Below are 23,752 nucleotides of genomic sequence, written 5' to 3'. Positions count from 1 at the left end.
ATGCCTTGCACTGGTGCTATTTTTTACACATTTGTGATCACCATGCATAATGCAGGATATGCTCCACTCTTATTGAATACCTTTTATCAAAAGGGCAGCCTTACTGACACTCTTGTTTCTCCCCTTCTGGGCTAACAAAATGCTGATAATTATTCTGTTTCACTTCACACTTCTTTGGTTTTGGCAATGTAGGTTTAAGCCATCCACTCTTCCGATTGCCATTACAGAGGGGCGATAGAAATTCTCAATTGCCTTCTTTTGGCTTAGGCAATATGGTTTTTTTATTAATTGCCTTGGTAGGATTCTATTTAGGCTTTGGCAATACTGGTTTGTAATTTCTTCTCAGGTTATTGCCCTTTCTTGTTGTTGGCTTTGAATATAACCCACTATGTGGCACCCTACTTTGATTATTAAGTTCTCGTTCTGCTGTCTGCTCCCTTTTCAATCAGCTTGGTCTGCAACAGAATAATTTGCCTGCTTTTTTTTTTTTTTTAAGTTCGGTATTCAAAACGTTTTCTTCTTTAACATTAATCTGTTTATCTCATTTTTGAGACTCAGATCCCTGGACTTGGCCAGCGGGCGTTTACGGAGCACTCCAGGGTCACAATGCACCAATGAACTCACAGCTTCTGGCGTGCATGTCCATTCGCCTCGCTGCCACCAGGTCTTCAGCTTTGGTTTCCCTGCGCTGCCCGGCAACCTCTCCTTCACGGCTTCCCACGGGCCACGTCTGTCAACTTCAGAGCACTCCTGGCTCCCTCAGCTATCCGTTGCACACCTTCCACCGGTGCTCATCGAACAGTGTGGATAACTGTTAAATGGTGCGCTTTCTGCTACGCGACCTCTGCAGCTGCAATCTTGAGCACATGAGACCCTCTCAGGACCGACATAGGTTTCAGTCACCACAATGGTCCTGGCTCTTCTGCTTCTATTGCCAATTGGAGGGGTCAAAGCTCTTCCACCTTATGCTACTACTCTTCTTCTTAATGGCCTGCACCTGAGCGGGCCTTTTATGCCTCCCAGTCTCACTCAGGTGTGGGTCATTATTCCTAATAGGCTGCAACTTGCAGTCTGTTGCCTCTGCAGTCCTCTTCGTGCCAGTATTTTAGGAATTGTGCTTTGAAGTCCATAACAGAATTCAGCTTTCTAATGAAACATACATATTCCTGTGGGATGTATTGACCCACTCATACAGTATTTCCCCACATCACCAAGCTGCATTTGCGCAGAAACAGCAAAATGGCTGTGCTGGCTCCTGCGAGCGCCATGGCCTCAAAACTGCATTTTACAGCAACAAAAAGATGGCTGCACTTTCTTGCCAAGCATACATTGGGCAGGATGGAACAAGGGGACACACTCAAAGAGCGTGCCAGTATGTTCTGACACATAAAAAAGGAAGAAAGTGAAAAGGCAGCACTGCTTTGCTGAAAACCCCAAAATCCCCATTGAAAAAGAAACCTTTTCACCTTTAAAATAAATGCTGATTTGACGCCAATTCCATCTGTTCTTTCTTAAACCACTGTGATCAATAAGGCCCTGCCATGCCCAGGATATCTCATTGTGCTTCAGCAAAACCAGGCATGATATTCTGGATGACAGGCCCTGTCAAACCAACTTTGAGAGAAATCAACAAGGAGCTTCACTTTTCCCGCACGGGAAAACACGTTAATTTCTTTACAAATGTATCAAAGGTCAGTAGTTCAAGAGACGCTATCTGAGCCATGTCAGTGTCAATGCATCTGTGCTTCAGACAAAACCCCTGCACTCAGGAAAATAACTATGGCTGTAGGACAGAGTGGGAATCTGAAGGAAATGCCAGCTCTGCACCACATGTAAAATAATGGGTTTTGCAAAACTAAAGGAGAAAAATGCCAGTTTAAAAAGTAAACTGTTGAATGAAAGCCTGCCTTATCTAGCAATGTGAAGGGGTTTTGTTGCTGGTGATAATACACACATTGGCTATTTTGTTCCACAGGCTTGTTCTAATTCAGGACCAAAAATCAGAAAATAAAGGTTTTAAACCACCTTCGCTGGATTTGCAAGCTGTCAAAAACAGGTTATTCTGGTGGCAGAGTTAAAGCTTCCCCCTAGGAAGGGAGCCACACTATAAACCCTCAGCAGAGACTAACAACCCACTGATAATTACAGTGTGGGAAAGAATCTAGTCTAGGCTGAGCCCACCGACAATTACATTTCCAGGACAAGGACATGTGAGAAGAAAGTCACATGTCATTGTGATTTCTACAGGAGAAATCAGAGGAGATCTCCATGACGGCCCTGCCCTTTACAGGGGTAGCTTGCAAGCTATGACCAAATATAGCAGACAAAGGATTGCCATTTGCTTCCAGAGACAATTTCATAAATAAACTTTAAAGACTTATCTCTACAGCAAGACTTTGTAAAAATGCGAAAATGTTATAGTTTAAATATGATTTTATAGGCTTTCATTGAAGACATGGTAGAATTCACTGACACTTTGGGGACAGAAATGGCAAAGTATTGCGGATTACAAGAAAAGCATCCATGTTGCAAATGCGAAGTTTTGTACATACAGCCCGGTCAAGTGGCACAGCGAGTAGAGTGCTTGCTTTGATATCTGTGCAGAGCTTGCTAACGTAGGTTTGAATCCCGACAGGGCGAAACTCAGCCTTTCATCCTTCCGAGGTCGATTAATAAGCACCACACACGGTGGGTAATAATAAGCAGCGCTCAGATACCTGAGGGTTCGTAGCGCTATATAAATGCTAAATAATTATTATTATTATCCCTTATGATCATCCACACCTATGTGTAAAGTTATAGAATTTTGAGTAATATAAATCCCCTAGAAAAGCGTGAAAAACTGATAGAAGGGCGAAACAAGGTCAAACAAACTGGAGAATTGGACTGCTATGTGCTGCATAAAATATGTAACCTACTTGTGTAAGTGTTGAGATGTTTCCACTGTATGAAGGTGCCATTTAGGTCTAAAATGGATTTTAAGTAAAGTAATTGTGGGAGGTTTTGGACATTGTAAAACTCACATCATAAATCTGACATAATTTTCTGGAAATCCAACCAGCTGAGAGCGGGGCCCTTGTCCAATCCAGTTGTTAGAGGCGTGTTTAGTTAAGCCAGCCCCAGCCATATACTTTGATGATGTCACTGTGCATTATAAAGAGTCCCTGACAAGTCTCTAGACACACACTCTTCCCGATTTTCCTGCGCCGGCGTCATGTTCCATTCATCATCAAGAATGCAGATTCCAACTACAAGGCCAAAGCATTGCTGCCCTACTCCAGGGCCCACTGCAAAACCCAAGCAGTGCTGATACTATTCCTAGCAAGGCCTCAAATCTGAAAACCCACTAATCGCCCATTAAAAAGGGGAGAGCTATGATCCTTTTTGAATCCTAAACCAGCCTGGCTTGCTGCCCACTAACTGCATGCCTGCTGCAATCCTGCCATCCAGTTGATCTTTAGTATCCAGTGACAAGAATTGACAGTCCAGAAGTGCCATCCGGTGACCAGAACTGCCCAGCTGTTTGCCACGTGCGCCGCCGTGTGGTGACCAGAACATATCGACGGTCCAAAAATCCCAAAACTAAAAGGTGGACTGGGAGTATAAATCACCACCCTATAGAAATCCATAGTATACCTTATCTTGCCTTGGTCCTTATTGCACTCTAAGTCATCCCATCAGTATCCTGATAACTTAACTGTCAGACTCGTTCTTGCATCCCTGCCCTTGATTTCTAGTGCTAGCGCCATCTCTTTAGTAATTTTGTCTTGTGTAATCCTAAACCATTAGTCCTATTTCAAGTGATCAGACTGATTTCCCCCAGGGTTGGGCGGTGGGGTGACAGGGTTGAAATCACTAATCAACCCTGGATCTTACTGTGTCCCTCTTTGGTGGGCTAGGCTGAATACTCTAGTTTAAAGTTAAACTGTTCTTGTCACAACTCATTTCCTTTTCTATTTCACGGCTTCATTTTACTCAAAGCGCACCTTTTTATATCTTGTATAACTCCTCCAATTTACCAGCTACAGACCTAGTTTCACCAGTTTCTATAAAAAACCGTTTGGGTAATTTAAGACGGGAATTGAAAAAGTCCAACTTTTACACGTGTCGCTCTTGGTAATCCATTCTTTGTGATTATTAGTGTCTCTGCATTGTTGCTTTAGTGAGGAATTATATTTGCTTCAACGTTTTTAAACACACATTCATTATTTGTCAATTTCCGAGTGTCATTTCATAAAATTGCAAGGGGTTTTAAAGATTTGGATTCCGTTTCCTGTTTCTTATTCCCGATTACCTGCTGCTTCCGTTTATCCAGTCAGAATTGATTATTTGTGGGTTCAGGGAACATTGCAGGGGGAAATCCTAACTTGGGTGCTATCTTTCCTAAATCAAAAAGTGTTCCTATTCCTCTGTGCTGTGTATATGTTCCACTAGAAGGCTAAACCCTGTGCATTGCTCACATTCTCATTGTAATTATCACCCCATTGGTGATTGCTGCCCCATTTTAAAAAGTGTATGATTTCTTTTGAATTTTAAAATAAAATAAATATTGTATTTTACCAACCAGCCTGGTTCATGGTCCATTGTGATCCGGGGTATTTGAAAAGGGGGTGTCATAGGAGCGATGTAGCATCTCAATATTGAGCCTATGTAATATAAAGAGATAAGCATTTCAGTCGTGCGCTGCGTACTAGGCCGAGACCAAGGTGTGTCGCCTGATTGAATTCCTTAACACATTTGGGGGCTCTTCCGGGATTGAGTTTGGTTACCATCCGTGGCAGTCTAACACGGCAGACTAACCTCCAAGGTAGTGCTACTTTGTGTGGTTGGAATACTGGGTTACACTGTACAAGCACCCCCTCAAAAACAAAGTACCAGGCCTGTGTCTAAATATTAAAGCTAAATCAAACCCAAAATAGACAGAAAGCAATCAAATACAGGTTACCCTTACATAAATAAATTAATAAAGAAAGAACATGTCCAAAATGACCGTAGTAGAAATCAATATGGCTAGGGAGCACCTTTTTTGCACAAGCTATTTGTCAGAGGTGAATGGCCAGAACAGGATGAAAGTCTGGCTACAAGAAATAACACAACAGGTCACCGCCATGAACCTGGATACATGGCAGGACGGGGGCCTATTACACCAAGCTTTGAGTGAATTATATAGGACCCCAAAAATTAAAATTGACAGAATCACGGCCTACATGTATCTCCACATGGGAGTGATGTGGGAAAGGCATGAGGAAAATGAAACTCTAGCGCAGAATCAATCTGAACTATTAAATCAAATCCAGGCTGAACTAAAAGTAGCAGAACAAGAATTTCAAAAGAGCCAAGAGTTGGAGGTAGAATCCGGAAATTACACAAAAAAATTAAAAGAGGACTTGGTCTTCCAAACAACAGAATAATGCAGACCAAGAGGCCCAATTAGACACAGTAAGACTAGAGTGTCAGGAAAAGGTTGACTCCCTGGAAGAGAGTCAACAGAAGAGGACTCAACAATTAACCTATAACAGGGTCTGCTCAGGACAAATAACCATGTTGAAAGATCAGGTCGAAAGCTTGAAAGAGAAAAATAATAAAATAATTATGAGAGACCTCCACTCTCAAGCAGAATTCGATCAAAAGCGCCAGAAATTTAATACCATCAAGAACAAATGGATGACCTGGCTGAACAGAGAGGCACCCTAAATCAGGAGAAATACACCCTATGCCAGGAAGTAAGCAAATTACTAACAGAGTTACAGGGAAGTGAGTTAGCCCTCCAGAAACTGAATGAACTCAAAACAGAGTATGGGAATCTACTGGAGCGCGCCAGACGGGTAGAAGGTGCTCTAGAAGAGAGCACTCAAACCAAAGATGCAAACTCAGGAGGTGAGTCTCCTGCAACAGAAATTGTCTCACTATTTCCAAACCATACAGGAAGCGCAGAGAGACAATGAGGCCCTCTGTGAAAAGAATGATGGGCTCCACAAACAAGTAGCAGCGCAAGAGCGGGTCATAGAGGCCAGTAAAGCCTCGACAGCTGAGCAAAAGGTTAAGATCTTTGCTTACTATCAAGAGGTAGAGGCTGAGAAGGAGAAACTAGCAAGGCTGGAGAAAGAGGGTGCTAGATTTAATCCTAACTGAAGGGACCCTGAACAGGTAGAGAGGGACAGGGCAGCCCCTGATCATAGCATAAGGACCTCTGTACTAAGGGACTCAAACCCATTTAACACTTGGTGCACTGCTGACTTCATGGCTGCCGGTTCACATGAGCCGGAGACCATGAGGCCATCAGAATTTAATAGACCTAGAATGATGGAACTGACAGGTCAGCACCCTCCAGAAAGTGATGGACGGACGTCCCTGTAAAGATACCCAAACATTAAGGTTGATGTCTCTGACAAGGACGACTCTTATGAGGGGAAGAGTCAGGGAAGTAGATACACAGGAAAAACTAGCTTCCAAGGGACCAGTTGGTTCAATCTGAGGAAATACCGAATGAAATGAGGCCCAATAAGAGCATCCTGAAGACCTCTACCCAATTAGGGCAGCAGGGATACTCTGCCAACCCTGGGAGCAGGGAAAAGTCAGAAGACTACTCTCCTGAGCACCACAGGAGTAGAGAAACTAGGCTCCTCCATTCTGCGAGCCCCTCTCAAGCTCACAGAATCGGGGAGTGCCTAGATGATCATGAGGGGACCTCAAGTAGTAGCGCCTCCGAGTCTGAGGGCGAGTGGACTCGGGTGACTAGGCCAAAGAAGGCAAAGAGTTATGACAAAAGACCCCATTAGGCAGATTAAGGCCATTAGGAGTTTCATAACCCCATACCATAAAAATGCAAAATATTCTGTTTGGTAACACTTGGAGCTCAATGAGCAGATGATGGACACTTTTCATCTGAAAGACAACCAGAACTGCATAGAGTATGTAAAATGGACATTCTCCCCGGGTACTCCAGCTTCTTTGCTGGACTGGAGGATCAGAACCATTCAAGATGGTCCACCTATAGGGCGGCCATCTTGAAACACTTTTCCGCCCACAGAAACCCCCAAGAGGCTCGCAAAGCGGCCTCAAATCTGCAGTGCGGGGAAGATCAGGCCCCACGAGAATTTGTGCAGGAGATCAAACGCGCCTTTGCACAAACCACTAGGAGGGCACGCACGGATAGCCGGTAAGAGCTTCATCAGTGAAGCCATGTTCCGAAAGCTACCAAAAGATCCAGCCATTCCCACATTTAAAGTGATCGATAAGTGGGAAATGGGTCTGGAAACTCCCAATTCCAAACAAACATCTCCTGCCTAGCAGGTGTATGCTCAAAATTTCGATAGGAAACAAAAGCATAGTAAATAATTGTTGGGTTGTACAAGATGTCCCTGCTGCATTTTATTTAGGCAGTGACATTCTCAATCGTTTTGCCATTAATTTACACCCGATAAATTAAAAAGCCTGGTCCCGACTAGGGGTTAATCCCACAGATTTTGATGATTCAGAAAAGTCATTTCGGTCAGCCCAATTGCTGCCGTATGCAGTTGAAGTTCAAATTGGAAAGGAGGTCACCATCCCAGGACGGACCCGGACCGGACAATTCCCACTTGAATTAAAAATGTAAAGAGGACAAACTGCAGAATTCTGACGCACACGTACACCTCAATGTCCATCTCCAACAGCAGGGGCTGGGGTTAAACCCAACACCATTAGTCAATGTAGAACACAACACCATTCCAATATTGATGGATAACAGCGACCTTAGGAGTATCACTCTGGGCACAGGCACCATTATTGGAATGGTGGTTGATGACTGACATTTTTCCATGGATTTAGGTAATGAACTGATAGGACCAATCCCCAATGACTGTTTTGACAGTGACAATGACTTACCGCCAGACATGATCTACACCTGGCAAGGGCGGGATTTCCTAGTGTGCTCTTCCTGCCTTTATGGTGAGGAAAAGGTGACCTGTGACATCAGGCAGGATGAGGTGATCTTCCAGGTCCACAAGGACTATCTCTCCAACTTGAAACCCTCTATCCAGCTGAATACAGGGACCTCTCCACTCAGCTGGAGGAGGCCGCTGAGATGGCAAAACCGGAAGTCTTTCCAGGCTTCAGGCAGATGGTTGAAAAGCGGGTCAACCTAGCTGATGCCTGCGAGACTCCGGAGCAAAAGCAAAAGTTGAAACAGGTTTTCTTAGATTTTCAAGATCTCTTTGCGGTGGACTTGTAGGACTGTGGTTGCACCAAAATCCATACAACAATTCCCACAGACCCTGGAATGACTCCAGTGTTTGTGAAGCAATACCGCTTGCCTCTCGCATCCATGGAGTCCCTGACGGAAATCCTCAAAAACCTTGAGTCCTGTGGGATAATTATTCCAGAACACATTTAATAATCCGGTGCTTGGGATTTTAAAACCGAACGGCCAGTGGAGACTCTGCGTTGACCTTAGGGAGCTGAATAAACGGGTCCATATTAACCAATGGCCTCTCCCCTACATTGACCAGGGGCTTGCCCAGATCCAGGGGTCAAAAGGTATACACTGCCATTGACCTGACCAATGGGTACTGGACCATGCCCGTCAGTAGGGAGGACCAATACAAGCTGGCCTTTACCTTCGGGGGGGGGCAGCAGTACACGTGGACCGGGACTCCCTTTGGATACATCAACTCCGGCAACAAATTCAACATCTTCCTATATAAGGCCATGCCTGACTTGGGTGAAAGGGGTAGTCTGGCCTATGTGGATGATGTCCTGATAAAAAGCTCATCTGTGGAGGAACACATAGCGGAAATCTGTTATGTTCTGACACAGTTGAGGGTTGCCGGAGCAAATCTATCCTTCCAAAGGCACAGTGGTGCAGAACATGTGTCAACTTCTTGGGGCATGAGATAACTCCCGAGGGTCTCTGTCCTCAGGAGAAGAAAGTGGAAGCACTCCTAAAATTGAAAGACCCCACAACTCTGCGTGAGCTAAGAAGCCTCCTTGGACTGACTAATTACAGTCGGAAGTTCATCGAGGATTACGCAGAGATCACAAGAAACCTGATCCATCTGTTGAAGGGGGTGGGGGCGTCCAGAACAAGCCGAGGCAGTAAAGCAACTCAAAGAAGCCTCTCACAAGCGCCTTGTCTAGCTTACCCAGTCAAAAACATGGAGTTCTTCTTGGAGACAGGGTTCTCGAATACATGCTTGACAGCAGTATTCTATCAAAAGCATGACAAGGTCAATAAGGTCATCTCCTATGCAAGCAAGACGTTATCCTCTGTGCAGGAAAAATTCAACGATTGTGAGAAGGCACTCCTGGCAACGGTGTGGGCATTGAAGAATTGCCGCCCGTTTATCCAGGGGGAACACATCATAGTGGAGACTCCACACCAGCCTTTGCAATACCTCCAAAGTGACAGAATCCGATCCGAAAATGTGAGTAATTCCAGAATTACTTCCTGGATTCTGTCAATGCAAGGTTTTCCTGTGGAGGTCAGATATGGCCAAAACAAGAAGAGTCCCCTCACGCAAGTTCTGGCTGATTTGAATGATTTTGCCGGAGAAAACGGTCTCGAGGCCAAAAGTCTTAAAACCCAGGACAACCTGGAGGCGTACCTGAATTCCCTGCACAAAGTCTACGAAGACAATTGCGAGGGAATGCCCACCGTTTATGTGGACGGGTGCTCCTACCATGTTGACAACAACGGGGAAAAGGAACTGGTGGCTGGCGTTGGGAATGTCTGGGTGAATGATGTCCCACAACCCTCCGCTGGGTACAAAATCGGTCCCTGCCGTAGTCAGGTGGCAGAGTTGATGGCAGTTCATCAAGCCATCTTCACTGCCGTCCAACACCAACTCCACGAACTGGTCATAATCACTGATTCAGATTATGTCCAGAACGGGTTCGTGGAGCACCTGGTAAATTGGAAAACCAGAGGCATGCTATGTGCTAACAATAAACCGCTGAAACATGGCAAGCTTATCCAAAATATTGATGATTTGGTCACCTCTAGTGGGATGACCATCTATTGGACAAAGATCAAGGGTCATTCCATAATAGAGAGGACAGACAAAACTGGAAAACGACCTTGCTGATCAGTTGGCCAAAACCAGAGCAATCCATGGGGGGGGATCTCCTTGAGATGGAGTCCCAGTTGGGGGAAATCCAGGTCACTGCTATCACTAGGTCCCAGACAAATGCTCACAATGAACTCTCAACTGCCCATAGGAGTAAGGAGACCCCAGATGCTGATTTAATCACGGCACAAAAAGGGGATCCGATTATTGGTACATTTTATCAACACATTGAGGACCCTGAGAACTTTCCCCGGATGGATGCCAATCTTACATTGGGAAAGAGGAACTCGGAGTGTTGATGAAATGTCCAAAAATGTTCCGAATCCAAGACGGTTTGTTGGTAAGGAGATCCATATCTGGCTGTGACCAGTGTATGGTCCCTACCTCATTCCAAAGCCTGATGATAAGTCACGCCCATGATGCGTCCACAGCCGGTCATCGTGGGTTTCACACTACTTTAGAAATCTTGCGAGAGGTTGCATACTTACCACACATTGGGGCAGGACCTCGACCAATACTTGAAGGGGTGTCTTGTGTGTGCACAATTTCAGCCAACATCACTCACTCACCAGGCTCCTCTCCAGAAGAGGGGGGTGACACTGCCTTGGTCAGATTTACAAGTAGATTTCATCAGGCCCGTAATTCGCTCCTATAGGGGGAACAAGTACATGTTAACCGTAACATGCTTGTTTACCAAATGGGTGGAATGTCTCCCGGCCCCAAATCGCAGGGCAGAAACAGCAGCTGCCCTGATGATCAATCACATCATCTTGCGTTTTTTGGCCTACCCCAAAGGATTGAGTCAGACCGAGGTAGTTAATTCACCAGCGAAGTGATGACCAAGATGTGGGAGATACTTGGGGTAAAAAGGAAACATCATATTGCATACCGCCGTCCTCTAGTGGTGGAGTTGAGAGGTACAATAAAACCATTGTTGAGCATTGTAAACATTTGTGGCAGACTCTGGGCCAAGTTGGGACATCAGATTACTGCTTGTCCTGATGGCCATCAGATCTACACCTTCTTCTGCAACTAATATGTCTCCCTTTGAGCTGATGACTGGATGAAGGATGGTGCTACCTCAGCATCTGCTCTATAGAACACAGGAGTAGACACTGATTAACGCCTCCACAACTCATGAGTATGTTGAGAATCTAAGAAAACACCTTCAACATGCTTTTGCTTACGCTTAGCGGAATCTAGAAAGATCTGCAGAGGGGATGAAGACTCAATATGATCTAAAAACAACCAAAAAGGAATACCAAGTAGGAGACAGGGTCTACTTGTACAATTTTCAAAGGAACCAGACCAGAGAGCATACATTTTTACCAAGCTGGTGAGGTCCTTTAGAAATTGTAGATAAAATGTCACCTGTCGCCTACAGAATCCGCATTCCGAAGGCAAATTGACAGAAGTGAAATGGGTCCATATTAATCAGCTAAAGAGTTATCACCCCAGGCACACTTTGCAACAAATTGAGAAGCCTAGAGAGAATCAAATAGATGAGACATCTGAAACATGAGAATAAGAAAAAGAAGAACCAGAAGGGAACCGATAGGATTTATGGATATAATTATGTAACAGGGAGTCTTTTTCTCCATTGTCAACTGTCAGTATTGAACATATGCGTATCCCATTGCTGTCCACCCTATTGGAGGGCAGTTAGTGGGAAATTGTAGTAACCGGTTTGTGTTTCTTTCATAGACTTGTACTGGTTGCAACGTCACAACCAAGGAGGACCTCCCCGGGGACCGGGAAAGCAGAAACCAAAGGAAATCCGGGGTTTTGCTCCACACCATAAAGGAAGACCTCAGGGATAGCTGGGGATGTCGGTCCACGTTCCAACCAGAGACAGCCAGAGGAGTGTGACGCACCGCTCTCTGATGGAAGAAGGCCTCATACCCGACTGATCCTGAACTACAAGGCCAAAGCATTGCTGACCCTACTCCAGGGCCCACTGCAAAACCCAAGCAGTGCTGATCCTATTCCCAGCAAGGCCTCAAATCTGAAAACCCACTAATCTCCCATTAGAAACCTGCATGCCTGCAGCAATCCTTCAATCCAGTTGATCTTTAACATCCAGTGGCTCTTTAGTATCCAGTGACCAGAATTGCCAGTCCAGAAGTGCCATCCGGTAACCAGAACTGCCCAGCTGTTTGCCAGGCGCGCCGCCGTGTGGTGACCAGAACCTATTGATGGTCCAAAAATCCCAAAACTAAAAAGGTGGACTGGGAGTATAAATCACCACCCCATAGAAATCCATAGTATACCTTGTCTTGCCTTGGTCCTTCGCTGCACTCTCTAAGTCATCCTATCCTTATCCTGATAACTTGTTGAAACTGTCAGACTCGTTCTTGCAACCCTGCCCTTGATTTTTAGTGCTAGCGCCATCTCTTCAGTAATTTTGTCTTGTGTAATCCTAAGCCATTAGTCCTATTTCGAGTGATCGGACTGGTTTCCGCCAGGGTTGGGCGCTGGGATGAAAGGGTTGAAATCGCGAATCAACCCTGGACCTTATTGTGTCCCCCTTTGGTGGGCTAGGCTGATTACTCTAGTTTAAAGTAAAACTGTTCTCATCACAACTGATTTCCTTTTCTATTTCACGGCTTCACTTTACTCAAAGCGCACCTTTTTATATCTTGTATAACTCCTCCAATTTACCAGCTAGAAACCTAGTTTCACGTCTAGAATATCCCGGGGATATACCTCTATCCCCCAACCGCACTCCAAATCAGTGTATTTCACCCGTTTTTATTAAAAACCGTTTGGGTAATTTAAGGAGGGAATTGAAAAAGTGCAACTTTTACACATGTCATTTTGCTGCAATCGGTTTTAAACGTTCCACAAATTTTTGAACTGTATGCTCTTGGTAATCCTTTCTTTGTTATTAGTGTCTTTGCATTGTTGCTTTAGTGAGGAATTATATTTGCTTTAAGGTTTTTAAACACACATTCATTATTTTTCCATTTCCGAGTGTCATTTCATAACATTGCAAGGGGTTTAAAATCCTGTTTCTTATTCCTAATTACCTGCTGCTTCAGTTTATCCACTCAGAATTGATTATTTGTGGGTTGAGGGAACATTGCATGGGGAAATCCCAACTTGGGTGCCATCTTTCCTAAATCAAAAAGTGCTCCTATTCCGCTGTGCTGTGTATATGTTCCACTAGAAGGTTCAAACCCATGCATTGCTCACATTCTCATTGTAATTATCACCCCATTGGTGATTGCTGCCCCATATTAAAAAGTGTATGATTTCTTTTGAATTTTAATATAAATAAAAATTGTATTTTACCAACCAGCCTGGTTCATGGTCCATTGTGACCCGGGGTGTTTGAAAAGGGGGTGTGATATGAGTGGTGTTCCATCTCAATATTGAATCTATATAATATAAAGAGATAAGCATTTCAGTCGTGCGCTGCATACTAGGCCGAGACCAAGGTGTGCGTCACCCGATTGAAATCCTTAACATTACCTAAAGGAGTATCATAATGATTCAATGAAGTATTGGCTTTACAGAAGAATGGTTTTTTTCAGGGTCTAAATTGGCAAAATTTAAACATTATTTTCATCAATGTCAGTTACTTTAAAGGGGTTTTTCTTACTCCCAATACAAGACTGGTTATAATTGTCTTCACTCACATTCTGACAGTTTGAGGGAATAAAAGCTCTCTTTGACAACAACCCATTACATATTCTGTTATCAATTATATTCCCTTCTTTGAGAAAGATAAATACCACGCCTCATCCCATGAAGTCCTCCCGTTCCCCTGGGGCCCTACGCTTCCCAGGCGATTCTCCTGAGTAATACCGCCCCCATGGTCAGGATCAGGAAGCTTCTACCTTTCCCTGGCAACCTGGGAGGAGACTTTAGGTAGGGTTAATGTGTGGACTATGCAGGATTTGTCAGTGTTTTGATTCTCTCTTTCAATTCTACTTGAATAGGAGTACCAATTTAGGGAGAAGGAATTTCCATTCCGGCCTAGGGGTCAATGAACTGTGATGCTCCAAAAATGTCCAGAGTGTACTGTCCATGTTGATCTAGGCTAACTTTTGAGCCAGTTGGATTATCTCCATGCATATAAATGTGTATTCCTGTCAAATATCAACTTCATCCTTTTGACCATGGTGAAATGTTCTCTCTTCTTACGTTAAATGGCTTTTACCACTAATTATACAGAAAGATTGTGGTTCGCCCCAGAGTGGCTAATGTATTATATCTGTTGTCAATTATTTATTCATTATCCGATTGCCTTGTTAATTAATGTGTTACTTGGGAACCCATGGCTACTCTTCCAATGCATATGCATGTGTTAACTCCTTGTCAACTGTCTAAGATACATACAGACTTCAGGTTTGATCTCAGAATGTCGGGTACCAGTGTCAAGGGGTGACCAAGCCAGGGCACCCCAGACTTCAGCAGGCAATGGATGTCATTGAATGGTTTGGGGTTCGAAAATGAGGGTAGCTGGAAGCTATTTAGCTCCTGCTTGTAGCCTATAAGAGTCTGGTTAGCTTGGCACCAACAGCTACCATGAGCTACTTCGGGCATCCCAGGCCAACTGATGACAAACACATCTAGGTGAATTTACTCTGTGCATTTGGGACAATCTATAAATAATCATTAGGACACATCCATATGACATTTAAAGCAGAAGGGTTCATAAAAAATAAGCATGTTGAAGTTATATTGTGGAATGTTATGTACTAGCTCCTGGTTCCCCATTGGTAGCTCCTGCTCACCTGTTAATGCCAGATTCCAAGGAGCTGCTTTTCGCTCTTGCTCATCTAATCTTCAGTTCGATCCCAGGACCTGATTCACCACAGATGAAATAGCTGATGGGCGAGTACATTTTCAACAATGGCCTGTCAGTGGTAAGTATATGTGTCCATCAATACAACATTCTACCCAAGGCAGCTGATCAATGCTTTATTGAATTAATATCTCTTTGGCATTCTAAGAGGGTTTGGTCCGCAACCATTCCTCTCCAGACACGCAAGCCACAGACGGGGCTACATCCAGGGAAATGTTCTTTGCAAACTTCAAACCATCCACCAGTATGAGTGGGTAGTTTCACGTATATACATATAGCAGTGGCATATAATTACAGTTTTCCTCTCAAACGATTGGGTCACTCATTCATCGTGCAGAGCCTTAATAATGTGCTTTTCACATATTGTTTCCTCGCGCACTTGTAAGTACTGTAATCCTTGTTTACTCGGCAGACGTATACTGCTTGCAATATCTTCATTTAGTAAGGACTCTGATGAGACAAGAGTGGACGCAGAGGTAATGGCCGATTACGTACGGTAATCCTCATTACTCGAGTTCACCCTTCTCGTCACATTCCTTACAGCTCTCCCGCCTGGGTTCTTCTGCCTCCTAATCTGGTGAAAGTAAAAACACAGGCAGAGGACAAGGAGATGCTGGGCTTTACATTCGACCTTAGGGATTAGGGGGAAATCATGGAAGTGTTTGCAACTTCATTGATTTCTCTCTGGGAAGGCAGCAACTTTGTTGATTTCTGGTTGGGAAGGCAAGGAGCATTCATTTATTGGTGTTGCATTTTATCAGCAACATCATTGCTAGAGAAGAGAGACGAGAGAGAGTAAAGGGGTACCAGAAAGCTAACTTTGAAATGCTGTGGCATAATTGGCCGACAAACAAAATGCTATTTCTTGTTTTATTACGCTGATGTAATTCAATAGTGGCTTGTTTACATTTTCTCCCAATCAGGGGTTCTGTACCATGCCATGGTGTCACTTCCGAAGCTGGAATGGCGCAATGATCGATCTTTTCACTGCCAGGGAATTGGGCTTTATTTTGGGCTACATGTAGGTTTCCCTTTCTGGATACGGTTACCATACAAGCAATAATTATTTGGAACAGTGCATTACAGTGCAGTACCACTGACAAGATACGGATGTCCTCAGGAGATCTGTATCTTATCAGTGGTACTGCACCGCTCCAATAATATGAGTTGCAAGGACACCTGCAGGTTGTTGGTCACTGGATACGTGCAGTACCACGGACAACATATAGGTGTCCTTGCAAGAAGTCCTATTGAGATCCATACTAGATGCCCCCCTCTACTTCAAGAAGCAATTTGTAAGATACAATCCCTGGAGACAATTACGCTCAGCGGACAAAGGATTGCTTAACGTGCCAAGATATAATCTTAAGGCAGGTATGATCCTTTTCAGTTCATGCTGGACAACAGTGGAACAAATTACCACCCATCTTGCGGCTGGAAAAGAACTACCAAACGTTCAGGAAATGCCTGAAGACGTGCCTCTTTAAGTAATGTTTAACTGTTAGGAAACAAAGAGCCCTTTGAGATTATTTTGCGAGTCCCAGGTGCGACCAGTACATGTTGTATGTCATCAGCGCCCTGATGCCTGCGTGCTGCCAGCGCTATTTAAGCACCCATAACATAACCTGGGCATTTGTCCATCAGCTATACCATATGCATCACCCATTACTCATTCTTGCCAGCCCCTTTCCTTTCCCCTCCAGTAAGGTGCTGAATGAGACGTTTTCCTTTGGTTTGGCATAACAAGGCCGCAGATTTATTTTCACACATATCTATAACTACAGCAAACAGATATTGAAAATAGCTCCAAAGATGCGGCGACTGCTCCTCGTCCTGCTTCCCCCTTTTTATCCATGTCCATTGCAGGCCCAACTCCCCCAAGACCTTCGAGTCTGAGAACCGCCTGCCCCTGCAGGTATTTGCGGACTGGGGGAGCGCTGTTTGTTGGGGGGAAGCTGAGCCCCAATTGCTACCGCCAGGCACCCCCGCCGTTTAGGCTCCCAGGAGGCGCGGTCCAGAATGGGTGAAGCCCCTTCCGGTTTAGCAATGGCTCATTCGGAGTCTTTCTGTTCTCATTGGTCGCCACAACACCGCCACGCCAAAGGTGGGTTACCGCCCACCGTGGCTCCCCCTTTTCCTAATTTGTAACTCTAGAAAGTTCTGTGTACACCTTGCTGCCCGGTGCCAGTCCTTCTATCCTTCTTTGACCAGGGATGTCACCTTTGCCAGTTGTGCCTGATCCTGGGGTACCTCAGCCCCCCCCCCCCACCTTTCCATCCTCCTTGACCTGCTCTCGCACCACCGGCTCCTGGTTCTGCCACTGCTTTGAAGCCAACTGCCTCCTTCTCTTCCAACCATCTCCTTACTAGGCACAACTCTCCCAACACTCCGTGCCTGGTAACACCCTGCCCCTGCAGGTGTTTTTTAGGGGTGAGAGAGCGCCATTTGTTCGAGGAGGCTGAGCCCTCGTTGCCAACCCCAGACGCCCCTGCCGTTTTTAGGCTCCCAAGAGGCGCTGGTCCGACTCCGTTCCTTGCATTATCCAACCATCTCCTTCGTAGGCACAACTCTCTCAACCCTCCGTGCCTGATACCTCCCTGCCCTTGCAGGTGTTTTCGGGATGAGAGAAAGCCATTTGTTCGAGGAAGCGGAGCCCTCGCTGCCACCACCAGACGCCCCTGCCGTGTTAGGCTCCCAAGAGGCGCTGGTCCGACTCCCGAGTAGTGGAGTCTATACACGAAGCTACTGTACATACTGACTTGTCTTTAGGTTCAACTTATCCCACCTTTTGCCACATACTAGTGGTGTTATATTGATTCCACCGAACTGACCCATGTGCGCAAGCCCAATATATTGCGTTGTGTATTAGTAACTTTCCTGACCACTTCTGCAGCCCAATGGCTAGCCTGAGCCCTCACCCCCGCATCAATGCCCTTGCAACTACCATGCCCTGCGGTGATAAGGTACCCCACCATGGCCCAGCCTGGACAACCTGTTTTATAGGGTATGCCCTCCTGTGCATTGACCTCGGTGGATCGGCCACTGACCTGAGTGCCCCGGCAACCTTCACCCCCTGGCCAATTCAGATATGTCCCATCCCATGCCCACTAGAATCTGCCCAGATATGGTTGCCTACAAGGGTATCCATCTACCTCCGTGCCCTTATTGCCTCCCCGGCCTATTCTCCCATCCTCTCCTAACCTGCTTTATATCATTTGGAACGTTGGTGGGAGGATAGGTTTTTTCTAATGCGCTTAATACCCAGAGGTTCCCAAGCGCTAACATGGGATCAAACTTTTGTTGCTCTGTGTCATCTTGCTTCCAAGTCCAGCCTGCTCCCCCCGAGCTGACCTCACCTGAAAAATTATCACTTGATGTAAAGATAATGCCTGGCTCTCGTTTTCCCCGCATCAAACCCATTGAATTTCCAAAGACCAAGAGGACGCTGAACCTAAAAATAAAAATTTAATTAATTTAGCATTTCTACAGCGCTACAAACCCTCCGGTGTCTGAGCGCTGCTCATTATTGACCAGTGTGTGGTGCTCATTTATCAACCTCGGAAGGATAAAAAGGCTGAGTTTGCCTCTGCCGGGCTCCATTGTCTTTCAGCCTTGAAGCCTGAAACCGTATTATCCCACAAAAAGGTTCCTAATCTTAGACCTTAAACTTATGCTTATGGCGGCAGCTCTGAGTCATTCTGAGTGTAATTACCCTTAATTGTCACATTAAACTGGCACGGCGGCCGGGAAGCGTGCAAGTGTTGACCGCAATAACCTACGCCAAATAAATGAATCCACTTTAAAAACTCTTTATCCTTCATAATGGTGCGGCATTGCATGGAAAAGGTCCACCCCTTAGCTACACCGAAGCCCAACCTGCAGGCTTTTTCAATGCTTGTTGATGCATTCGGGGATTCAGACCTATAAAGCGAGGCAATGGGGAGAACTCTGCCCACCATTAAATCAATTCAAATGTGCAGCGCCCGAAGCCCATTGGGACATAGACTATGGGTACTCAGCACCGCATTAATTACCTTATCCTTTCTGCTGTGCCTGTCCTCTTGATACGCCGCCAAGAAAGCAGTGCACAGCCACAGCACCCTGTCTACCCTTCCGTGCTACGTAAAACGCAGATGTAGTGCTCAAAGAAACATGTCAACCCTGCCCCTCGAATATTCTCAGCTTTTTCTGTCCTGGAAAATGAACTGAAGCGTGCTTCAAATCGAGGCGATAAAGCATTGCCCCTTGTATTTCCTCCACCCATTCCCCGCAGCCCGTTTCAAATGACCCCAACGGGATTTGTCCAAGATCACACCATTCCGGTCACGAGGGAATGCTCACTCCCAAGTAATCACTTTCGTCTAGAACTGAAAAGATAAAGGAACTGGAGTTCCTGGGCGGGTGGCTGGGGTGGGGCATTGTGACTTTGTCATTCCAGTTGAGAGAAAGAGATTGCAATCTAATCGTAATGCATCCCAAAATGTCCCGTTTGAAAGTGGGGACACTCACTAGGTCGACCTAGCCTGCGTTCCCCATGCGGGACACTAATACAGCGCATAAGCCGTGACACTGAAGCTCACACCAGAGCGCCGAATATCTCTAGGCCACCCTTTACTTTGCACTGCCAACGTTGAACCACATAATTCCAATTCACCCATCATGCCGACCGCTCCCCATTAGTAATAAACGGCAAATACCTTCAATATGTAACTTGCAGGCAATTAGACAATACAACTCGCACGACCGCATTGCGTTCGCCTGCAGACTTGCATTCCCTTGGGGAGCCCGCGGGAACCGCAATCTGTGCATGTAGACAGGGCTCTGGGGTCGCCTCGCGCCTCTCTATTAAACCCCTTGCTATTCATGAAAACCCCTGCAAGAACGGTTTGCCCCACACCGTGGAATTTGTGAAACCTTAGGTAATAAGTAACGTTGCTATACTTAAGCCCCCGTCACGCGTGCCCCCAGTGCTGATTCCTGAACAAACTAGAGAGAGCCCAATACGCTATACATTTCAGACAAAACATCCACTTCTTCAGATATTCACCTCGTTTTAAGACGCCCCTTGCCTGATTACAGTGACTGCACCCGCGTCTAGCACCATAACTCCCTAGCAGTGGTATTTACCTTTCTCTTTGCAACACTCTGGTGAGTTCCGCTCCCTCCTCACTGCAACTGGCCATCTCCTTCCCTGGAACGCTTCCTCCTAACCCTCAATATTGCCTGTAACAGCAATTCCCACTCCCATCGCGCGCATTTTCCTGTTCCCGTTTGTCGACCTAAGCGCGCCCTAGTTTTGAATGCTGCGCCCAACGTCGTTCGCCCAGAGGTCCCCAAACGCGATCGGTGGGGTGTCCCACCATTTGCCCCACCCATCTGCCAGGATGCGGTATTCCCCGCCTCCCCCTTCCTATCTCTGGCGCCAGCACCCGAATTGCTTCGATGCCGGCGATTCCAAGTAAACCCCAAATCCGTGTCCAGTGAAGGCCGAAATCGCGCACTAACTGTTTAAATATCTCCTTGATGTCCCGTTGCACATCTCCTACTCCCCGTGGCTTCTGATCCAAGAGCCCCTTGTTACTACCTACTCGTGTCCTTGATGGCAGTATACTCTACACGTTACATATATATTCAACGTCGTTATTATTTATATATATATATCTTTAACGAATCGACACGTTCACGTTCCTGGGAAAAACCTAATTCATAGTACAATGCCACACGTGTGATGAACTTTTACCTGCCGTACAGCCTACTGCCTCGCCGCCATTGGCCGCGTGGCTTCACCTCACTCGCCCCCTAACCTATAGCCGCACAGGGGTCTCCAGAATTTCGGTAGTGCGACCGCTGCAACAACACCGACCAGCCCCGCTGGACCCGTTGAGCACATACTTCCCGTCACCCATCCGCCCGTTACGGCCACCAAAACAGACTCGCCAGCTGGGCACCTTATTGCCACTTCATTCGCTTACCTTACCCACATTATACCTGTGCCTTGGCGCTTTTGCCCACTGCATTTCGGTGTATGTAGTCCCGGGGGTGGATGTGTAATATCAAAACTTGACTCATCCTTCCACACCATCCCCGCCCCCATATTATATTATCATTATTACCCAACCAAGGCCGTACTTAATGGTAGCACCGAGGAATATGCTTACTACCTGTTCCCCGATCCTACTCTTTGCCACGGCTGCACTCTTGTATGGCCGACAACTCCTTACCCTGATCTGGCTCATTGGGGTTTCGCCCCTCGCCACAACGCTCCATCGTATCCTCTCCTTCTTCCTTCGCTCCGCTCAAGAATGAACGGACCCTCCTTCCACGAACGCTGCACCCGGAGCTCTTCCATCCCGGAACGGCAGCAGGATCAACTCGAACCAAAACGAAGTCCTCTGAAGGCGGGCGTCCCACTGGAAACAAAAATGGAAGGACGAAAATCCTCTCATGCTTGGCGGGCGCCCGGCTGCTGGAAGAGCTGCAAGTGCTCCTGTGCCGGGCGCCTGCCGCTTATGAATCCCAAGCTCCTCCCCTTTCTTTTGTGGCCCTTCGCGGGCTTTTGCAGCGCTTGGCGCTCTTTTTCTGCCTCTTGCCGCCCTCTCCCCTGCCCCCGCGGGGGGAGGGACGAGAGAGCGGAAGGAGGAAGGCCCCTGCCCCGGTTATCGGGGTGCCTCCTCCATTTCCCTTCGGGTCTCCGTTCGTCACCTTCATAACAACTACAATGTAGGACCACTGCAGCCAAAGGCTGCAATTATACAAACTGCCAATAGATGTCACTCCGCACTTGCGCTGCTGCTCCTTCCTGTGTGTTGTCGCTCCTCTCTCCTTAGGCTGTCCCTCCTCACCACCCCTTGCGCTGTCGCTCCATCCCCACCTTGCGCTGGCCATCCATTCACCCTCCCCCCCCCCCACCCCCACCCCTTGCGTCCACAGTGAGGCGATTCCATGTATCAATACTCTCCTGTAGGCAGTGGCGGGCCATCTGCTCCTGCCTTTAATGAGCTTGTCAGCTCCTTACCCGTCCTTTTCCGCCTAATGCGAAATTCATCCCAGGCCTTGCCCTTACTTACCCTGTAGGGGGCCAAGTGATGTGGGCGGACTCGGGAGCATTGCTCTGGTGGCTGGAGCCTCAGGCCTTCTGAGCTAAGTGAGGCAGAATGCATTCTAGAAAACGCATGGAAGCCGTGTGAAATTCGGGGCAGTCTTTCCTGTAAGCGTGAATGCATTTTTGTAGGCTTAGTGCATTTAGTTAACTACCGTACGAAGGGACATCTTTAGTAAATAAGGCAGAATACATTTTACGAGATTTCGCCCTCAGAAGCAAGGACTGGAATAACTAGTGAAACAAGTTCAAACTGAGCAACATAGTTCTAGGGGCTGCTGTGCATGGAGTGGGCAAAGTGCATTCTGGGCCTAGTGGCCATCAGAATGGGGCATCTTTGCCAACTTGAGAGAGTGCATTGTGGACTGTTGACTCCAGTGAAGGCATTTGTATTCAGGGCTGTCAGAAGATGTGGTGAGGCCCAAGGCAAATCATTTGGTGAGGCCCCCTTACAATTTTTTGCACTCGGCAGCAGCACATCCGCAAACAGGAGAAATCTCACCTTGAGTTTGTGTGCAGGATCTCAAATATGGTTTATTAATACAACTCCAAATCAACTACAGCAAAGTTAGATTTCTCTACTGAAGAAAGGTTCATGCCAGACTAACTTTTTTATGATATGAATAAATATATATAAGATGGCTTGAGCTCTCCACTGCGCCACCTCCAATTCTCTGAGGGTCAGTCACTTTTTCAAGCAAAGGGCTGAGGGAGATCTCTTTCTTGGGGTGGGGCCTCCCTCTGGAAACAGCCTCCTGCCTCGCTGAAACTGGAGGACAACCATCTCCGGTTCGGAAGCACCTCAAGATGTGTCTCTTTGCTTCTGCCTTCTCTCTTCCTCTCCCTTGCTGATCACCTGCCTGATCCATGCACTGGTCACCTGGTCAAGCTCTAAATTCTGGCACAGGTTCCTCCCTGTCCCATTGCAATCCCGCACTGCCTCTTGGCTCCCCTGCACTTGTGGTCTGTATCTCTAACCCTACAGTCCCCGCTCTTGCTCTTATTCTCCGCCTGTTGGCTGCACTTATGAGTACCCACACTTGGCACCCATTGGCTGCACTCTTGTTTCTCCTTTGTTCCTGCACTCTGCATCCTATCCCACCCTCGGCACTTCTCCCCTCCCCCCTTCCCTGCTCTTGCGCGATGTGAATGACACAAGACCTAGTAAGATCTGTTTTGTCCTACTCTTTTGTTTCTCCCTCCTTGCCTTGTCGCGCCTAGAAACACCTGTGTACAGGCATGTTATAAATGCCATATCATATCATTAAGGAGCACCCTGCCCGTGTGCGCATTAAAACACACATCATACACAGTGAAAAATGATGTACAGTGGAGGCTGGTACATTTCTGAATTTAAGAGATTTAAATGTTTGTGCCAATTAGGCAGGATCAACAGAGCACAGTGAGAGAGCCCAAACCAAACAAGGGTTGCTTGGGGGGGGGGGTGGGGTTCTCACTCCAAAGAAAATGTTTGAAACACTGGGTTAAGTATGCATTTTAGAGCACTTTCTTTGCAAAATTTGGCAGAAATCCATACAGTTTGCAATTGGTTTTGTATGGAAGAACATGGAAATTCCCAATAGTTGCAAATAACAAATTGTGCATAGGAACATTTTCCAATACATTTCATGCGGCCTTTCCACATGAGATATACCAGTATAAAAATATATTCATGCTGGTTGTTCTAATTATGTCGATGCAGGATGCATCAATATATGCCATTATTACCATGTACGGACTCCCAGCCAGTAAAAATGCCATGCCATAGAAAGTGACTGTGTACCATAAGTGTTA

The 23,752-nt window shown here is 46.3% G+C and overlaps 1 protein-coding gene across 7 annotated transcripts in view; it reads right to left on the bottom strand.

The window, feature by feature from the left end:
- Window positions 1-23,752, bottom strand: part of GAS2L3 (growth arrest specific 2 like 3) — a 412,693-nt gene that overhangs the window by 333,703 nt on the left and 55,238 nt on the right. The window contains exon 2 of one of the 7 annotated variants that reach the window (XM_069629355.1): window positions 14,789-14,911. The exons of the other annotated variants lie outside the window; for them this stretch is intronic. The gene's annotated coding sequence lies outside the window, so the exon portion shown is untranslated. The remainder of the gene's footprint in view (window positions 1-14,788; window positions 14,912-23,752) is intronic. 7 annotated transcript variants of the gene reach the window in all.

This window comes from Ambystoma mexicanum, chromosome 12, assembly GCF_040938575.1.
Source record: "Ambystoma mexicanum isolate Mex_15411 chromosome 12, UKY_AmexF1_1, whole genome shotgun sequence".
Classification (NCBI taxonomy): domain Eukaryota; kingdom Metazoa; phylum Chordata; class Amphibia; order Caudata; family Ambystomatidae; genus Ambystoma; species Ambystoma mexicanum.
This window is presented reverse-complemented; position numbering and strand designations above follow the sequence as displayed.